Here is an 18,732-nt window from a genome sequence, read left to right on the forward strand (position 1 = left end):
TGGGTCATCCTGTTGAGTAGCAATGATGAAGCTTTTGAGATGTTCTCAACATTAGTTAGAAAACTTGAAAATGATAAAGACCTAAAATTAGCTCACATCTGAAGTGATAATGACAGAATTCAAAAATCAACAATTTGATGAATTCTGCGAAGTCAGCGGCATTGACCATAATTTTTTTGCTCCTAGAACTCCTCAACAAAATAGGGTAGTTGAGAGGAAGAACAAAACCTTAGTCGAGATAGCTAGGACAATGCTGAGTGAGAATAAGCATCCAAAGTATTTCTAGGGTGAAGCTGTCAACATAGCTTGCTATATACTCAATAGGGCTCTAGTCAGACCTATACTTAAGAAAACCCCCTATGAACTTTGGAAATGACGAAAACCCAACATTGGATACTTTTGTGCCTTTGGTTGCAAATGTTTTATTCTAAATACTAAAGACAACCTTGCTAATTTTGATCCAAAAGCTGACGAAGCTAGGGGTGGGCAAAAAAACCGATCAAACCGGTAACCGAACCGAAAACCAGTAATCCAAACCAGAAAAAGCGGTTAACCAAACCGGTGGTTTTTTTAATGGTTAAAAAAATATATAGGTACCGGTTTCGGTTTCGAGTTAGAGTTTCAAAAACCGCGGTTAACGGTTAACCGAACCGTTTAATAAATATAATTTTTTTTAAAAAAATTTAATATATAATTATATAACATATATTATATAACATAGATTATAAGATTAAAAAAAAGTCTTTAACCTGGATTATAACATATGTTAACATAAATATATAACATAGATTATACTTGAATGTAAACTTGATGGATTAATGCTATAATAAGTACGTTGACAAAATATTATTTACATTTTTTTATGTTTTAAATTGTAAACTTGATGGATTGTTTTTTAGTTCGGTACTTATGTTTGAATTATGAACTTTTATATGAATTTGTTTCGTTTGAATTTTTGAAATTATGTGAATTTTAATATTGTTTAAAAATTTAGGTCTGGGTAAAAATTATGGTTAACCGTTGATTTTTGGTTAACTGGTGAGAATTGGTTAAAAATTGTTAACCGAAAAATCTAACCGAAATTAATGGTTAACCGGTTGTATGGTTAACCGATTGATATGGACCGGTTTCGGTTTGGATGGTTAAAAAACTGTTGATAATGGTTTGGTTAATTTTTTTACCTAATGGACCGGTTAACCGAACCGTGCCCACCCCTAGACGAAGCCATATTCTTAGGCTACTCAACAAACAGTAAAGCATATAAGGTGTTCAATAAACGAACTCAGGTCTTAGAAGAGTCTGTACATGTTGAGTTCGATGAAACTGACCCTGCAGGTAAGATAAGTCAGCCTGCCGAAGATGACCCATGCCCAGCTTCCGCTGACCAAAATGGAGCCGCTGAGTCACTACCTCAAGGGCTGACCAAAGGTAAAAACGAACCTCAAATTATCTTTGCTGACCAATATAATCCTGCAGAGATTGTTGAAACACCTACCCCTGAAGACACTACATTGCCAAAAGAGATCAAGATTCCAAGAGGACACTCTAAAAGTAGCATTCTTGATGCCGCTGATGTCACACCCGACCCAAAATGACTCCCAATCGGCATCGGGCGTGAAATAAAAAGATCATAATCAATACTTAATAGTCCCCAAATATCATAAATATCACTTTTTTTAGGTATTCCTCTTAAATGTATATTATAAATTAAATCCATATTTCTACTACATTCAAGTCCCAAATTATTACCCAATACAATCAAAACTCTAAATAAGAGGCAATATCCTAACTGAAGACAAAATCGATGACTTGATACTTCAACCTTCTCTATCAACCAGTAACTTCTCCTATACCTTGCTCTTTCCCGCCTAAAACATTAAAACATTTAAAAACGTGAGACAAAAATCTCAGTAAGCAATTATCAATTACATAAAGTATTTATACTCAAAATACCTATATGTATAGTTTAGTTTTCAAAATGCATCATATAAAATTCATATTCTTAAAAATGATCTTTTTATTGATTAAACCATAATAAAATACTCAAATAATACTCTTAACCAAAAATGCAATTTAAAATATCGTAAGCTTGTTATAAACATTGTTTCTTAAATATCACACATTGTAAAACTGTATTAAAATACTTAATACCAAAACCTGTGTTCAAAATAACCGTAAATCAATAATAAATACTTCATAAATCGTATATGAGTAAATACTTCATAAACTGTATTTCGATAAATACTTTATAAACTGTATTTCAATAAATACTTCATCAACTGTATCTCAACAAATACTTCATAAACTTTATCTCAATAAAATACTTCATACATTGTATCTCAATAAATACTTCATCAATTGTATATCGTTAAATACTTTATAGATCGTATCCATCCGAGAGATAATCCCCGTATGTGTCAATCCCCACAATAGAATCGAGATATCTCATAATTTGCATAACCCGCATGGTCTTACTCAACACTTCTTTGCCATACCTGATAGGTCTTTCAACTGTGTACACAGGCCGTATTTCTCACTAAATACGGACTTTAATAAAAACCACCTATCCGGATTACTCTTGATGGATACTAAAAATATTATAATTTCATAATATAATTTAAAACGATAAATATATATATGTAAACATATATATATATATATAACTCATAAATCAACATCATAAAGTTTTCTCAATATCTTTACTCAATCAATTTCCAAAATATTAAATCATACTTCATTATTAAACTAAAATCACCAATAAATAATTTATTGATATATTTATCAATAATAATTTCAATTTCTTAAAAATAACACATAAATCATCATATATAGACTTTATTTTAATAAAGCATAATTTCATCAAAATTAATATTTTAACAACCTTTAATTAAAACTCAAATTTACTTCAAGAAATAAATTTATAGAAAACCACTCATTTACTCTTCAAAATATCAAATCTTACACAAATATTAATCAAATATACTAAGTTCATTAAAACAAAACCCAAATCATGTATACATAACATATATTATAGGTTGAAATTGACATGCAAATACATACATAATCACTTGAACTTAACTTTAAGCTCATGTTAAAAACTAATTCATAAAAACTCCAATTAATCAAATGCATGTCAAAAATCACCACAAAAATTCAATTTTCTGGAAAATATAGAGTTATATATACATACATATACATAAAAACTTTTAAGGGTAGTTGATAGTTACTTACTTTAGCACTAATTGAGAAAATTAGCACATTAAACCTCAAATTTTCCCCTCTAATAAGTGTAGGTCGAACCCATGATAGAAATCTCCAAATCAAAATCTCACCGACCACAATGTGTATTGGGATGTCTAGAAGCTACTGTAAACAAATCGGCTCAATCGGACGGTGCAAACTCCGGATATCATCAGATTACTAAAGCTATGTAACTTGAGATCAAAGAAGAACAAATGAGAGAAGATAGGTATGGATATGGTTTTGTTTTGGGAAATCAATTAAAGGCTTATGGAACCACGAAATTGCAGGTCTCAAATTGTGAGATTTGTGTTCCCAATAAGGGAAAATATCCCTTTTGGTCCCTCTAAACTTTAACTTCTTTTAAAACTTACCCTAAACTTTTAATTTTACACTTAAAGCATGGAATTAGCCTCAAAACTATATCCATAATACCCAATTAACTCTCCAATCAATAAATAAATATAATATAACATAATATTAGGGTATAATAACTAAAATTAGGGACACGGATGTGACAGCTGAGAACACTATGATGACCAGAAATCAACTCAGGAGATATCTCAGCAACGTAGCCTTCATGTCAGTTCTTGAACCAAGAAACTTCTCAGAAGCTGAGAACGATGAATTCTGGATAAATGTTATGCAAGAGGAACTCGATCACTTCAAAAGAAACGAAGTATGGGATTTAGTGCCTAAACCAAGGAATCAAAAGACCATAAGAACAAAATGGGTATTTCGCAATAAGCTAGATGAACAAGGAAACGTAGTCAGGAGCAAAGCCAGACTTGTAGCCCAAGGTTACATTCAGCAGGAAGGTATTGACTATGGTGAGACCTTTTCCCCTGTAGCTAGATTAGAAGCTATAAGAATATTGTGTGCATATGCTAGCTTTATGAATTTTAAATTGTTCCAAATGGATGTCAAGAGTGCATTTCTTAATGGAGTTATAAATGAAGAGGTCTATGTTAGTCAGCCTCCAGGGTTTGAGGATCCAAAGTTCCCAAACCATGTTTATAAACTCAAAAAGGCTCTGTACGGCCTGAAGCAAGCACCACGTGCTTGGTATGAAAGGCTGACCAGCTTCCTGCTAACTAGAAACTATGTCAGAGGAAAAGCTGACACAACCTTATTCATTAAGAAAAAGGGTAAATATACCCTGCTGGCACAAATATACGTTGATGATATTATTTTTGGTGCTACTAATGAGTCAATGTGCAAGGAATTTAGCAAGCAGATGCAAACTGAGTTTGAGATGTCTATGATGGGAGAACTCAACTTCTTCCTTGGACTTCAAATCAAACAAGGCAAAAACGACATCTTTATCAGCCAAACTAAGTATGCCAAGGAGATACTAAAGAAATTTGAAATGGAAAATTGCATGCCAATATCTACCCCAATGGGTACTGACACTGTACTTTGTGCTGACGAAAAAGGTAAGTCAGTAGACAGCAAGTTGTACCGAGGTATGATAGGCTCTCTACTCTATCTAACGGCAAGTAGACCAGATATACAATACTCAGTATGTTATTATGCAAGATATCAAACTGACCCTAAGGAATCTCATTACATAGCTGTAAAAAGAATCCTTAGATATTTGCAAAGCTCAGTGAATGCAGGTTTATGGTATCCTAATACAAATGATTTCACACTCATTGGATACACTGACGCTGACTATGGACGAGACAAGCTTGAACGAAAAAGCACTTCAGGATGATGTCATTTCCTTGGAAGCTTTCTAGTATCTTGGTTCAGTAAGAAGCAGTCGTCAGTTGCCCTGTCAACAACTGAAGCTGAGTACATTGCTGCTGGAAGCTATGTTACCCAAGTCCTATGGACCAAGCAACAACTGGATGATTATGGAGTTCAAACTAAAACAATTGAAGTCAAATGTGACAACAAAAGTGCCATTGACTTATAAAAAAATACAATCCAACACAGCAGGATGAAGCATGTCAGTATTAGGCATCACTTCATTAGAGATCATGTACTCAAAGGTGAGATCAAGTTGACCTATGTTCCAACAGATGAACAGCTTGCAGATATCTTCACGAAGCCATTGGCTCATGAACAGTTTAGCATACTTAGGGAAGCTATCGGTATGTCTAATCCTCTTTAATAAATTTCTGAGTAAAATGAATGATGAGTGATTATAATATGTCGAGTGATTATTACATGTTGAGTAACTGTCATATGCTGAGTAAATATGAATGCTATGAAATCACTATATGCTAAATTGTTAAATACATTGAGTGATTGCTAAATCTGAGTTACTATGCATGCTGAGTACCCCTTCTACGCTAAACTATACGCTCAGAACTTCAAACGTTTAGTATCTTAGATGCTGAGTGAAACAACTTGCGCAATTAATGCTTGCACGCGAATTCGAGTAGCCAACTAGGATGACGTAAGCGTAATCATTAGAAAACCATGCGCTGAATGTGTCATTAATGTCAGAATTAAATGCCGTTGAATGTTTCAAGAACCCACCGCCATTCAGACCTATCAGATCAACACGCTCCGGCTATAAATAATGAACAATTTCTCACTAATCCCCTCTTACGCTTGATAATTTCGCACTCGATCTCTCTCTCTCAATTCCCAAATCTTCTAAGTTTCTTAAGAACTTCACAAGAACATCATGTCTGACGATTCCCAAAACTGTTCAAGTGACCAATACGATGACAACCGCTTCGACATTAATCCTCCTTCTCCAGCTGAGTAGGAGTATCAAGAAACATCTTCCTCCGAGTCCCAACGACAAACCCATGGTCAGCATGACCAGCCTATGACCGAGGTCAGCATCCTCGGTCTACTCCATCGAAGAAGAAGAAGAAGGAGAAGAAGAGCAAGAAACCTAAGGAAAGGAAGTTCCTTCCAGTCTTCAACAGTATCAAAAACCTCAACGTCTTCCATTCCCAACGGTTCTATAAAAGCTTCGTCGAAGCTGAGAAATCCTTCTGCGAGTGGATGTCAAAGAACGGATGGACTACCCTCTTCTCTCTCCCTGGAATAACCTACCCACAACTAGTGAAGGAATTCTACGCAAACCTGAAAGTAGCTAACGATGACGTCGACTATATGGTAACTCAAGTTAAGAACAAGGTGATCACCATCACCCCTTCTTATCTCGCTATACTGCTAGACCTGAAAGAAGAAGGTGCATAACTGCGATGCACCAATGATTACAAGTGCGTTGAGTACAAGGCTGAGTTCTGTAAACCCAAGAACCACACCAGTGAAATCTCGAGCACTAATTTGGGTCAGCCTCAAAGACAGGCACATTACATCCTGACCAACTATCTTTTTCCCAAGGTCAACGTCTCCTCCTCAGCCTCAAACTTTGAGCAATACTTCATCTGGCATATGCTCAACTATCAACCACTCAACATGTCTATCTTTCTCATTAGAGCTTTCCAACATATCACCGGGATTCTGAGGATGGGTTCTCTTATCACCAAAATTCTTCAAGATCACAAGATCAGCCTCAAGGGGGAAATAGATGTTGAGGGCACTGAGATCACCTCAGCAACCCTGTTTGGCTTAGCTCACAGTCTTCCTTTCAAATCTAAGAAAGGAAAGGAAACTATGGTTGAAGAAGCACCTGCTGAGTTACCACAGAAAGGAAAGGAAACCATGATTGAAGAAGCACCTGCTGAACAACCCAGGAAGAACAAGAAGAGGAAAGTTGACCCATCCTCAACATCGACAGCCAAAGACATTAATCAAACTGTGAAGAAGATCAGGCTGGCGATAAGAGAGAAGAAAGCTGCTCCTGCTGAGCCAGCTCAAAAGAAACCAGAGTCAGCCGAAAGAAAGAAGAAGCGAGCTGAGCCTGAGGAAGAAAGTGAGGAGACACTTGAGCAACCTCTAAAGAGGAAGAAAACCTCTGGGATGACGTCGTTGGATGCTGCTCCACTCGATTTCGTCATCTCAAAGGATTCACATTTCCTGTGAAGTCAGGAAATCGACTTGGAAAAGACTCCTTGCAGTCAGGAGGAAGAGCAAGTTTGCACTGAGGAACAGCCTGAAGCTGACAAGACGCAACCTGCTGAGCCAAGTAACACAGCTGCTGCTGAGCACGCTGCTGAATAAAGAGCTGAGTCTCCAGTGAAGGACAAGGTTGAGGACCTTTATGCTGAATTTGGACTTAACTCCTCCCCTGAGTCCCCTGAACACACACCTGCTGACCCTCACCCAAAACCAAACAGTCCAAGGTCAGCAGTGAAAAGAGGTTTAGGAGGAAGTCGCACAAACCTCAACTCATTGATATCCTTGATGACTCACCGCTAAGGTGTTGGTCCCTTGTAAGGTTGCAAATATAGTTCCAAGGGGGGGTTAGGAACTATTTTACCTTTTTAAAATGATTAGGGCAGATTTCTTTCCTTTGAGAAAAGATTATGTAACAGCGGCACTTAGCAATCGGCAAGACACTGGCTTAGTCAACTAGTGACTAGGTCAACTTCGTTGCTTAGGTCAGGAAATAGCACTTAGAGTCTATTCCTGAACTAACTCGTTGGTAGCGCACAACTCAGCTTGACCTCTTTTACTTGGTCAGTTTTAGTTTGTTTTAAGCAAGCAATATATTAAGGAGTTAAGGGTTAGAAATACTTCACTCAGCGGAGTTATCCAGGTTCGGCTTCTTCTAAGCCTACGTCCTGTCCCCGGAACACGTTCCGAGATTTCCAATTCACTACTGAGCTCTTTAAAGGTAGAGACTCGAAAACCCTTTACAAATCAGAAGCTGAGTATAACAAGAGTACCTTCCTCTATACCTCTACTCACTTCTATTCTAATTCACTAAGTACTAAAACCGAGTACTTAGCTTCTCCTTTCTATTCCTAGAAATGATTAAGATTTGTCCTAAACAACAATTGCTAGAACACCTTAGATGATTGAGGATCAATCACTCTAGACTTTTACACAAATGAATAAGCTTGTAGTGTAAGAATTTGCTTTGCTTTTGATGGAGAACTTTTATACACGTTTGGTCAGCGTAACGGCTTTAGCTCAAAGTTCTCTATTGAATGTGGATTCTGAATGCTCTATTTATAGAGAGCTGTGAGAGCTTCTGGTTATTTCGAATTTCGAAATAACCGTTGGAGGGAAACGGCTACAGGTCGTTTTCACTCAGTCTGTCAGCAGTTCTCTTGGCCAATCAGATTCCAGCATCTTCTGTTCTTCGGTCAGTGTGACAGTATGTTCCTCCATTTTAGGTAACGTCAACCAGACAGCTTGCTGCATCTTCTGATCTTTATTAAAAGAGGAAATACTTTGTCTGGAAGCTGTCTTGTGGTCAGCGGCTGTCTTATACGTTTTGTCGAGACAGCTCAGCAGCTTCTAGCCGAAGTTGTCTACGTGGATCTTCTGGATCCTTCTTTGCTCAGCATGCGTTTCATCACTTCAACGGCAGCGTTTTGAAATACGCGGGCTGAGTGATCTTGGGCTTGTTTGACTTGGGCCTTGACTTCCATATAGGGCTTGAGCCTTATGATCTTTATGTCTTATAATAAATTATAAACTCAACATTGAACAAACACATTAGTAACAATAAATCAAAGCATTTAAACTTAGTGTGTTGTAGAATATTTAATTTCACTTAATTAATTTTGTCAAATCAAAATCCTGTGGAAAGGTGTTTCAACATAAGGGATCCCATCACTGACCTGACTGGGTTTCAGTTCAAATACTTCACCGACATCACTGAACCCACTCCAAGTCAAGACAAGGAAAATCAAACCTCTGTTCCTCAGACTTAGGAACATGCCGACTCCCAAATCCAAACGGGAAAATCTTCTGCCGACACCGCTGCTCCACCTTCAACTGAGCAAGTGCTCAAAGTTCCTGCTGCTCAACACAACGAGCTAGCCACGGAAAACACTCCTTCTCAAGATAGTTCTGAGTTGCCTCAACCTTAAGTTTCCACTCAACTCCAGGCTGACACTGAGCAGGTAAATACCTCTGCTTAGCCAACACTTCCAACTCCTACCGAGCAGATAGTCAGTCAGTCAGCTCCTGTTACTGGTGCTCAAAATAAGGATGCCATTCATGATCAAGCTGGCACTTCTACTTCTGGTCACCAACCCAATATCAATATCTCGGCTGCTGACAAAGAAATGACCCTTGAGACTTTGAAGAACCTTACTGAAGATGATTCTTACAACTTTCTCAACGCCTCTGAGTCAGGACGTCGAATCATCAACTCAGCCCATATACTACTACAAGCAATTGATCAGTCTCAAGCCACTCCTGTTGGGTCCACTCCTACTGAGCCGACTCAACTTTCCTCCATCACGCAACTTTTGACCGAACTCAAAGGTCTGAAGGAGCTGATGAACGTTATGACCTCCCTGGTCTCTCAGCAGCCCAAGCAAGAGTTTATGGTCAAGCTGGCGGAACTTCAGCTGATGATGGTAAATCACATGGACTCAATTAAAGGGAAAACCAATGCCTTATCTACTGTGAACTCATCATCTGCAACTTCTGCTGAAGTGACTCAGCATTTCACCCAGCTGACCGCTGAGCGAACCGGAGCTCGTGAACTTATCTCCTCCACTTCTCATTGCTCCATTGAATAGATTGGTGAGGCAGTTCGCCTACTTAGCCTGAGCCGAGAAGAAATGGAAACTGACCAGGTGAAGACCAACGACATCCTATTTTGCACTAAAACGACTCTTGACCATGTCCGTCATCTGAATGCTCAGCGTCATATCTACGATGCCTCCATGCTCAGGATGTATCATTAGTCGTATGCACGGATGACCGACTCCATCACTTGGATAGGGAAGTCACTTGAGTTTCTACTCAGTATGCTCAGCGCCCACATTAAGATCCCCGCATCGAGTATGGCAAATAGTCTCGAGGTCTTTAAAGGTCTTCAAGCAAGTACGAGTCAAATGCAACAGTACTCAACCATACTGACTCGTGTTGTTCAGAAGGGGCAATTCTATGCCTCTGCCCCTCAGCCTGGTGATGCTGGCAAAACGGGGGAGAAAGATAAGCAACCAGCAGAAGGAACTCAACAAAAGAAACATCATCTTGGCTCAACTTCTGCTGCCCCCGGAAAGCAAACACAGCAATAAGACCCTAGTCAGCAACCGAAATCCAAGTCCAAACAAATTCAAGTCAACCTTAGAAAATAGAATTCTTAGTTAGCTTGATTGTTTAGATACTTTGTTGTTGACATATCTCTCTGTTGCTGAATACTATCAATACAAGCATCTTTTCACATACTTGTCCTTTATCTATGATGCTTTATAAACTGTGCTAAATGCTGACCTTTCTCATATAACTACTCATTGAACAAAATAAAATAAAACTTGTGAACATGAGAAATTATACAAGTACTTGGCCACTGAGTAAAACTACTCAGTCCCAATCAATATACTCAACTCACCTTTACTCTGATACCTGAACTTAACTAAGCATTAAAACTGAGTAAAGAAAAAATGTTCCAAGTATTGACCTACTTCTAAAGCTGACCTTAGACTCATTTCGATTAAATCTTAGAAGGTTTAGAATTGAACTAAGCCAGTGGATTCAAGCCTTAGTTTCACTCAATTAGATCTTAGAAGGTTTAGAGTTGAACTAAGTTAGTAGATCCAACCCTTACGGGGGAGTATTTACAAAAGTATGAAAGGTCAACTATCATGGGGGAGCTCAACACTGAGTTCCTTGTTGAATATTTTTGCCAACATCAAAATGGGGGAGTTTGTTGAAACATCTTTCCACATGATTTTGATTCGACAAAATTATTTAAGTTAATCCCATGATTAAACAATTAAATTTAAGTGTTTTGACCTAATTGTACTAATGTGTTTGTTCAATGTTGAGTAAGTTAAGTAATAAGAACAGGAACTAAAAATCTATAAGAGATAGTCAAGACGAAGTCAGCAGATGCAAGAAGCTGAGTAAAATGCAACTCAGCTTATGCGAAAGAAATGTCTTCTTTAGAAAATCTTGAAGGCGAAGCCGCTGAGTTAAACTGAGTAGTCGTCAGGTCAACGTCAATGATCCGTCAACTTGGAAGACAAAATCTGAGCAAAATTTAGAAGACTCAGAAATCCATCGGGAGGACCCTTTCGAGAAGCATGGACCATCTGATAAATTACTAGAAGACAAACCTGGCGCAAGAAGACAAACCTGGCGTTAGAAGACAAACCTGGCTCTTGACGAAAACAGAAGACATGATTGGCCTGCAGCTCTGACTGCTGACCATGTGATGACGAATGAAGACTGTTTTCCCACAATGGCTATGTCGGGATTCAAATCATTGGCACCTCAAGAATCACTATAAAAATTCCAATTCATCACTTGGATCAAACACAATCATACAAGACAGACAAGCAAATCTTTATCAAGTCAATTCACTTGTAAAATCCAAAATAGAAGCTGTCTCAAAAGAAAAAGCAAGCTCTTACACCAACTCCTATTTTTGTGTAAAAGTCTAGAGTGATTTTATTCATCTAAAGTGTTCTTCACTTAGTGAGAACAAATCTTGTATCGTCTGTAAAATGTTAGAGAAACTGAGTACTCGGTTATAGTACTCAGTGGTAGAGAGAAGCTGAGTACTCGGTTATAGTACTCAGTGGTAGATAGGATTGAGTAGAGGAATAGAGGACGGTACTCTTGCATACTCAGTTGCTATTGTAAAAGGTTTGTGCTCTACCTTTAAAGAGCTCAGTAGAGGATTGAAAAAGCTCGGAAGGATTCCGGGAACTGGACGTAGGCGGAGAGGCCGAACCAGGATAAGTCTGGTGAGTAACTTCTAACCCTTTCTCTTGATATATATATATGTATGCGGTGCTTGCTTAACATTACTCAGTAAAATAATTTGTACACACTGAAGCTGAGTAGTCTGAGTACTGAGTTGGAAACTGACTTAAGTGTTACTTCCCAACTCACGATTGAAACAGCTCTAGTCAGTGTCTGTCTAAAGCTGTCTCACATCACACTCAGCCTTGCTGACCTGAAATAAAGTTAAATCATAAAATCTTAAATTAAGTAAGCATTAATTAAGAAAAAGTTATATTAGTTCCTAACCCCCCCCCCTTGGAACTAACTCCACTACGTTACACGGGACCAACAAAACTGACTCTGCAGCCTGCAGACATAGGGGGCAAACGATATCAACATTAACCTGCCGAGTTCGAAGACTGAGATTGGTTAGAAGGATATTCCAAGTTGCATGCCAAAGGAAGTTTTTGACTTTCGGTGGACAAGTTAGCTGCCATAGCTTATTCCAGGGAGCACGACACGTCTCATCTGAAGGCTTCGGGTAAGACGACACCAAATCATAATAAGCCAATTTAAAACTGTAATTACCTTTCCTCTCCCACCGACAACACAGTTAAAAGCACATTTCACACGCTTGGGGATATATATCAGCGTGTCAAGTGGTCTTCTTTCATCTAGGGTGATTTCATCCCTCCATCTCGTTCCCTTGTTAGTTGGAAAGCCCTTCACGGGAAGCTATCCATTGAGGACATGCTCTGTCAGCACGGCTGGTCTTTAGCCTCGAGGTGCAGTCTTTGTGGCACAACGACTGAATTGTAGACACATCTTCTAATATCCTGCAACTCCGCTCAACGGATATGGAAAGCCATTGAAGACGTTTTTCTCACTTATTTTGGTGCAACTCAGAATGTGATAGAATTATTTGAACGGGCAGAAAGTTTGCACTTTGGTTCACATGTGAAACAGTTATGGCAAAGTGAGGTGGTACATGCCATTTGGGCGATTTGGAAGGTTCGGAATGACTGTATTTTTAATGAAGTACCGATTGATATCTCATTAACTCTTCGGCTGATTTGGAAGGAGGTCTGTGATGCAGACTTTGGCAAGCACAGATCGTCTACTTCTGGAAGAGATGCCCAGATTCTTCTCCGATTTGGCATTACGGACCGACCTGCTCCTCCCTCTACCTTTCGACTTGTTCAGTGGCGTCCTCCTTCGCAAGGCTGGACCAAAGTGAACACGGATGGCTCGGTCTCGATGATGATGTCCGGTGCTGGTGGGGTGTTCAGGACCTCTCGTGGTCTCCCACGCGGCTGTTTCGCTTTAAAACTAGGGGCTGCTAATGCTCTTTTTACGGAATTGTCGGCTGAAATTTATTCTATCAAGTAGGCAAATGTTCGAGATTGGTTCCCTTTATGGATCGAGTCAGATTCGATGACGATTGTGCAGTTGCTGTGACATTAGCTCCGTGAGGTCCCCTGGCAACTTATGGGCGATTGGATTCTCTATCTAAACATTCTGAATAGCAAGAGGACTTATATCTCACATATTTTTTTGTGAAGGTAATACGGTTGCAGATTGTCTTTCCCGTGCTGGCGCTGCTGCTAATGTCGAACAATGATGGGATAGCTATCCATCTTTCTGCTCTGAACATGTTTTTAATGATTTTAATAGGATCGTATATAGACGTTATAATCCCATTTAGGGAAGGACATGTTGTCCATTTTCCTTAGTTTCATTCGTTATTTCTTTCATTCTTTATTGTTCTCTTTTTCTTTATTCTAATAAAATTTATGGGGGACTTGATCCTGGGTTTCTTAGACTGGTGCCAACCTAGTTGGGATGAGTCTGGCAACTTGGTTTCTTGCTTCTTGCCTTTACTTAAAAAATTAATCACAATTTTACAAATGCTAATAATTAATAAATTAATAATACATAATTAATTGTAGCAGCAACAACTAATTGCTAGCTGAAATTATAAGTTTAAAGTTTAAAGTTGGAAATAAAATTATGGGGAAAGTTCAAATAAAACCCATGTGGTTTCACTAATTTTCAGATAAAGGACTGTGGTTTACTTTTTGTCAAAACGAGGACTGAGGTTTCACACTTTTAATAATGCTATTAAAACTATCTTTAACGACCTGAAAATGAAAATTTTCAATAATTAAAGTTGTTCAATATCATATTTTCTATGGAACTATATTTTCGATTTTAGAAAATCATCTTTTTTGGAACTTTCTCTCTCTAAACATTAACTTTCTCTCTCTTTACCAAACATCATCTAAATAATCTCGAAATAAAAAAATTGAAGAATTAAAGTTGCTTAGAATATTAATAGTTCTTAAAATATGTCATTTTTGAAGTTGTTAAGGGTGATTTTAATAGAATCAATCGAAAAAGTCCTTATTTTGCTAAAGTTAAAAACCTCAGTCCTCGTTTTGACAAAAAGTAAACCACAGTCATTTATCTGAAAATTAGTGAAACCACAGGGGTTTTATTTGAACTTTACCCTAAAATTATACAGTTTTTTTTGTATAACACATTACAGATGTAACAAATTATTATTTTCCCTATTATTATCATATGATAAGTCGCATATGATACATATGTATGTATTTAATATATTAGCATAATTTATGGACCCACTGGAAATTTTATTAGATGAGAATATGTTACAAGAAATGAAGTTGGTGGAAGGTGAGGAGAAAGCACAATTTCATTGCTCACATTATTATTAATTAATTAATATGCATGATATCCATTCTCCAACTAAACATACCTTAAATAATGCAGAATTATATATTTCTTTTCCTTTTATTATTATATTTATAGATTTTCATTTAATTATTGTTAGTTGATTCTAGATCTCTCCCTCAACAATATATTAAAACAAAAGAGAAACAGTACATGCTTATCTGGTGAAAGCATGAAAGGAGGTGTTTTTTTCTTAAAATATAGTTAGTTTAGTGATGATGGGATTAAAATAAGATTTGCTATTTCTTAACAAAGAGGAAAGCTCATTAAGACTGCACAAAAACAGGTTGTTAAAGTTTCATTTTCCACCTGCTATGTCTCCAGTATCGAGTACTGGATTGATCGGTTGGGGTCGATTTTACACGTACATACAATAACAACAACAACAACAATAAAGCCTTAGTTCCGAAATGATTCGGGGTCGGCTAACATGAACCATCATATAAAACCGTGAAAATCAAGTCGTGTCAGCGACACAGATTCGCTCCCTCCGCTCCGTCCTATCCACTACCATATTTTCCTCAATTCCCAATAAACTCATATCACTCTCGATCACCCTCCTCCAAGTTTGCTTAGGTCTTCCCCTACCCCTCACCACTACATCCCTTTGCCACTCTTCGGTTCTCCTAACCGGCGCATCAAGCGCTCTACGTCTCACATGGCCAAACCACCTTAGTCGATTTTCTCTCATTTTATTCTCAATAAATGTGACCCCTACTTTTGTCCTAATTATTTCATTACGCACCCAGTCCTTTCTCGTGTGACCACACATCCATCTCAACATACGCATCTCCGCCACCGACATCTTATGGATGTGGCAGTGTTTCACTGCCCAACACTCCGTACCATATAACAATGCTGGTCTAATTGCCGTCCGGTAGAATTTTCCCTTCAATCTATTAGGCATGCCGGGATCACAAAGGAAACCCGTAGCACTCTTCCACTTCGACCAACCAGCTTTAATCCTATGAGCAACATCTCCATCTACTTCTCCATCCGTTTGGATAATAGATCCTAAATACCGGAAGCAATCCGAGGCCTGAACAACTCTCCCATCTAAGGTACCAATTTTTAAGTACCAATGTAAAACTTCTAAAAAAAATTGGATTTATAAAGATGGTCTGACAGGTAAAAAAAATAGAAATTTAGATTTATGTAGAGCTTAACAGGTCAAAAATATTAGAAATTTAGATTTAGGGAGAACTAATAGGCAAAAAGAATTAAAAATTTGAATTTACGTAGAGCCTAACAGATAAAAAATATTAGAAATTTGGATTTAGGGATGGCCAACCAGGATGGCCAATTTGGGGTACATAAAAAAAAATTATTAAGTTGAACTTGTTCAACTTTTTTTTTATATATACGTGTTATAATCTAAATGGTCAAAAACCAATTTTTAAGTACCAATGTAAAACTTCTAAAAAAAATTGGATTTATAAAGATGGTCTGACAGGTAAAAAAAATAGAAATTTAGATTTATGTAGAGCTTAACAGGTCAAAAATATTAGAAATTTAGATTTAGGGAGAACTAATAGGCAAAAAGAATTAAAAATTTGAATTTACGTGGAGCCTAACAGATAAAAAATATTAGAAATTTGGATTTAGGGATGGCCAACCAGGATGGCCAATTTGGGGGTGCTAATTCAACATCCCATCAATATTGTTTAAAGATAAAGGGGCTGGAACCACCCCTTATCACGGTGGTTCCAGTGGCCGGAAGGGTTGACCCCCAGCCCCTGTATACGCCCCATATGTCTCCATTTAATTTAATTTTCATTATTTTTTAGGTTTTTTTTTTCACAAATCACACTATGTGAGTTTTGTCTAGTCCAAAAGAGGCACCAATTAAATTTATTTGAGTCCAAATTTCCAACCGACATTAAATCTAATAATGTTAGCCAATGTTGTTAGATGTGTACCAGACGCACGGTCAAATAGAAAATAGGTTAAGTCTTCAATTTGGGTCATGTTAGATTTATTGATCTTATAATCCGATAAAGATCATGGTCAACTTGATATCGAGAATAATCCTGGTTTTTATTTTTTATTTTAAAAAAAATAAGAAAAGGGAAAAAAAACTCTTCTTAACATGTGCATTTGTTGTTTTCCTTGTCTCCCGAACTTTATCATATTTGATTTGATTAGATATACGGGGATTTCGAACTAAGCTAATGAAGGTGATTCGCTCCAACTATGGGATGAAGGCCAACCCCGTCGGGTAGAGCTACGGAAAGCCAACCCTGTCCGTAGACCTTCCTCAACCACCCTTGGTCGGCGTGCAACTAGGACCATCTTACTTGGAGCAAAATCACGTCGGGTTCATTTTAGTGCAACATGATTACATATAATCATTTTTTCACTTGATATTTTTACAATATTAAAAATAGTCATTAGTTTCTTGCAATATTTTAAAATATCCGGGGTTTTTGACTTTTGATAAAAAAAAACATTACTAATAAATATGCCTATTTTTTTTGGTAGGAACAGGAAAGAAAAAAACAGAAAACCAAAAAAGATTAACCTGGGATTAGCCTAGGGAAGCTAACCCCACAACATCTTCCAAAAGAAGAGAAGATAAATAATCAGGAGGAGAAGATAAAGTTGTGACGCCCAACATCCGCTCATGCCCATCAGCCGCCAAACGATCCGCAACACGGTTTTGCTCTCTGAAGATATGGCTAAAGCTGATGAAGTCAAAGGAAGAACAAAGCCTTCTAATATCTTTGATTAGGTTTAGGCTATTTAAACAAATAGATTTTTTTTATCGGAGATCATTTTGATGGCCTCGAGGTTGTGAGATTCTACAAGCAACTTTTTCAACCCCAGACTCTTGGCCAGTCTTAGGCCAGAAAAGATCCCCCAAAGTTCAGTCGAAAAGGATGAACCCATGCCCAGATTATGAACGAACCCAGACAGCCAAGCACCCCCATCATCCCTTAGAACACCACCTGCTGAAATTTTACCGTTACTAAGGCAAGAACCATCCGTGTTCAATTTAACCACCCCTTCCCTAGGCCTACACCAGCCAAGGAGGTGAAAAAACTTCTTATGGGTAGAACTATCGAGTACATCTCCTTTGAAGCTATCAATAATATTAGATAATTTTCCCGAGAAGAACTCTCTCAGATTAGGAAGAATAATAGTTTTCCTTTCAAAAATCTCTTCGTTCCTCCAATACCAAATCTGGTGACAAACAATAGCAAAGAAAATATCACCATGCTCAAGGTTAGCCAACAACTTCCCACTAACACCATATGCAAACCAGTCAAGATCAGAGTGGGCCAAGAAAGTCGAAAGCAAGTGGTGAGGGAGAACTTTCATCCACACCTCCTTACTCCTAGTACAATCCCTAAGAGCATGGCAAATTGTTTCCACATGCCCTCTTCATCTGCTACAAGCCCTAGAATCCGCCAGATGTCTATATCTATCTGAATTAGTGAGCAACCTATCCTTAACACCAAGTTATAGAAAGCTCCTGATACGGTAGGGAATCTTTAGAGCCCAAATAAGCTTCCAGACTTCAGAGTTGGAACCCGCCCCATTTTGGTTGAAGGCCTCAAAGGCAGATTTACAGGTATATGTCCCATTATTTGTCAATGCCCAACAATGACTATCCTTATCTTCCTCCTTATTACTAATCTTAACCCCTCTAATCCTTGGGAGCGTATCCAGATTGAAAAAGGAGTCAAATTTAGACCAAATCCACTCCCCCTCAGAATCCACCACATCTGCAATTCTCCAATTGCGGATATTATCAGGCGGCAGGGAAGTACACACCTCTAAAAGGGATTTATCACCAATCCAGACATCATTCTAGAAACTGATAGACTTCCCATTTCCCACCTCCCAGCCAATCCCAGAGCAAAACTCTGAAAAAACAGAACTGAGGCATTTCCAAAGAAAAGAACAGTTGACAACTCTCTCATTGGGCCCCCCAAAAACCCTATCTTTTCTATATTTCCCACAAAGAAAACGAACCCAAAGAGAGGAGGGGAGTTGCCA

The sequence above is a fragment of the Euphorbia lathyris genome, chromosome 1 (genome assembly GCF_963576675.1).
Source record: "Euphorbia lathyris chromosome 1, ddEupLath1.1, whole genome shotgun sequence".
Lineage (NCBI taxonomy): Eukaryota > Viridiplantae > Streptophyta > Magnoliopsida > Malpighiales > Euphorbiaceae > Euphorbia > Euphorbia lathyris.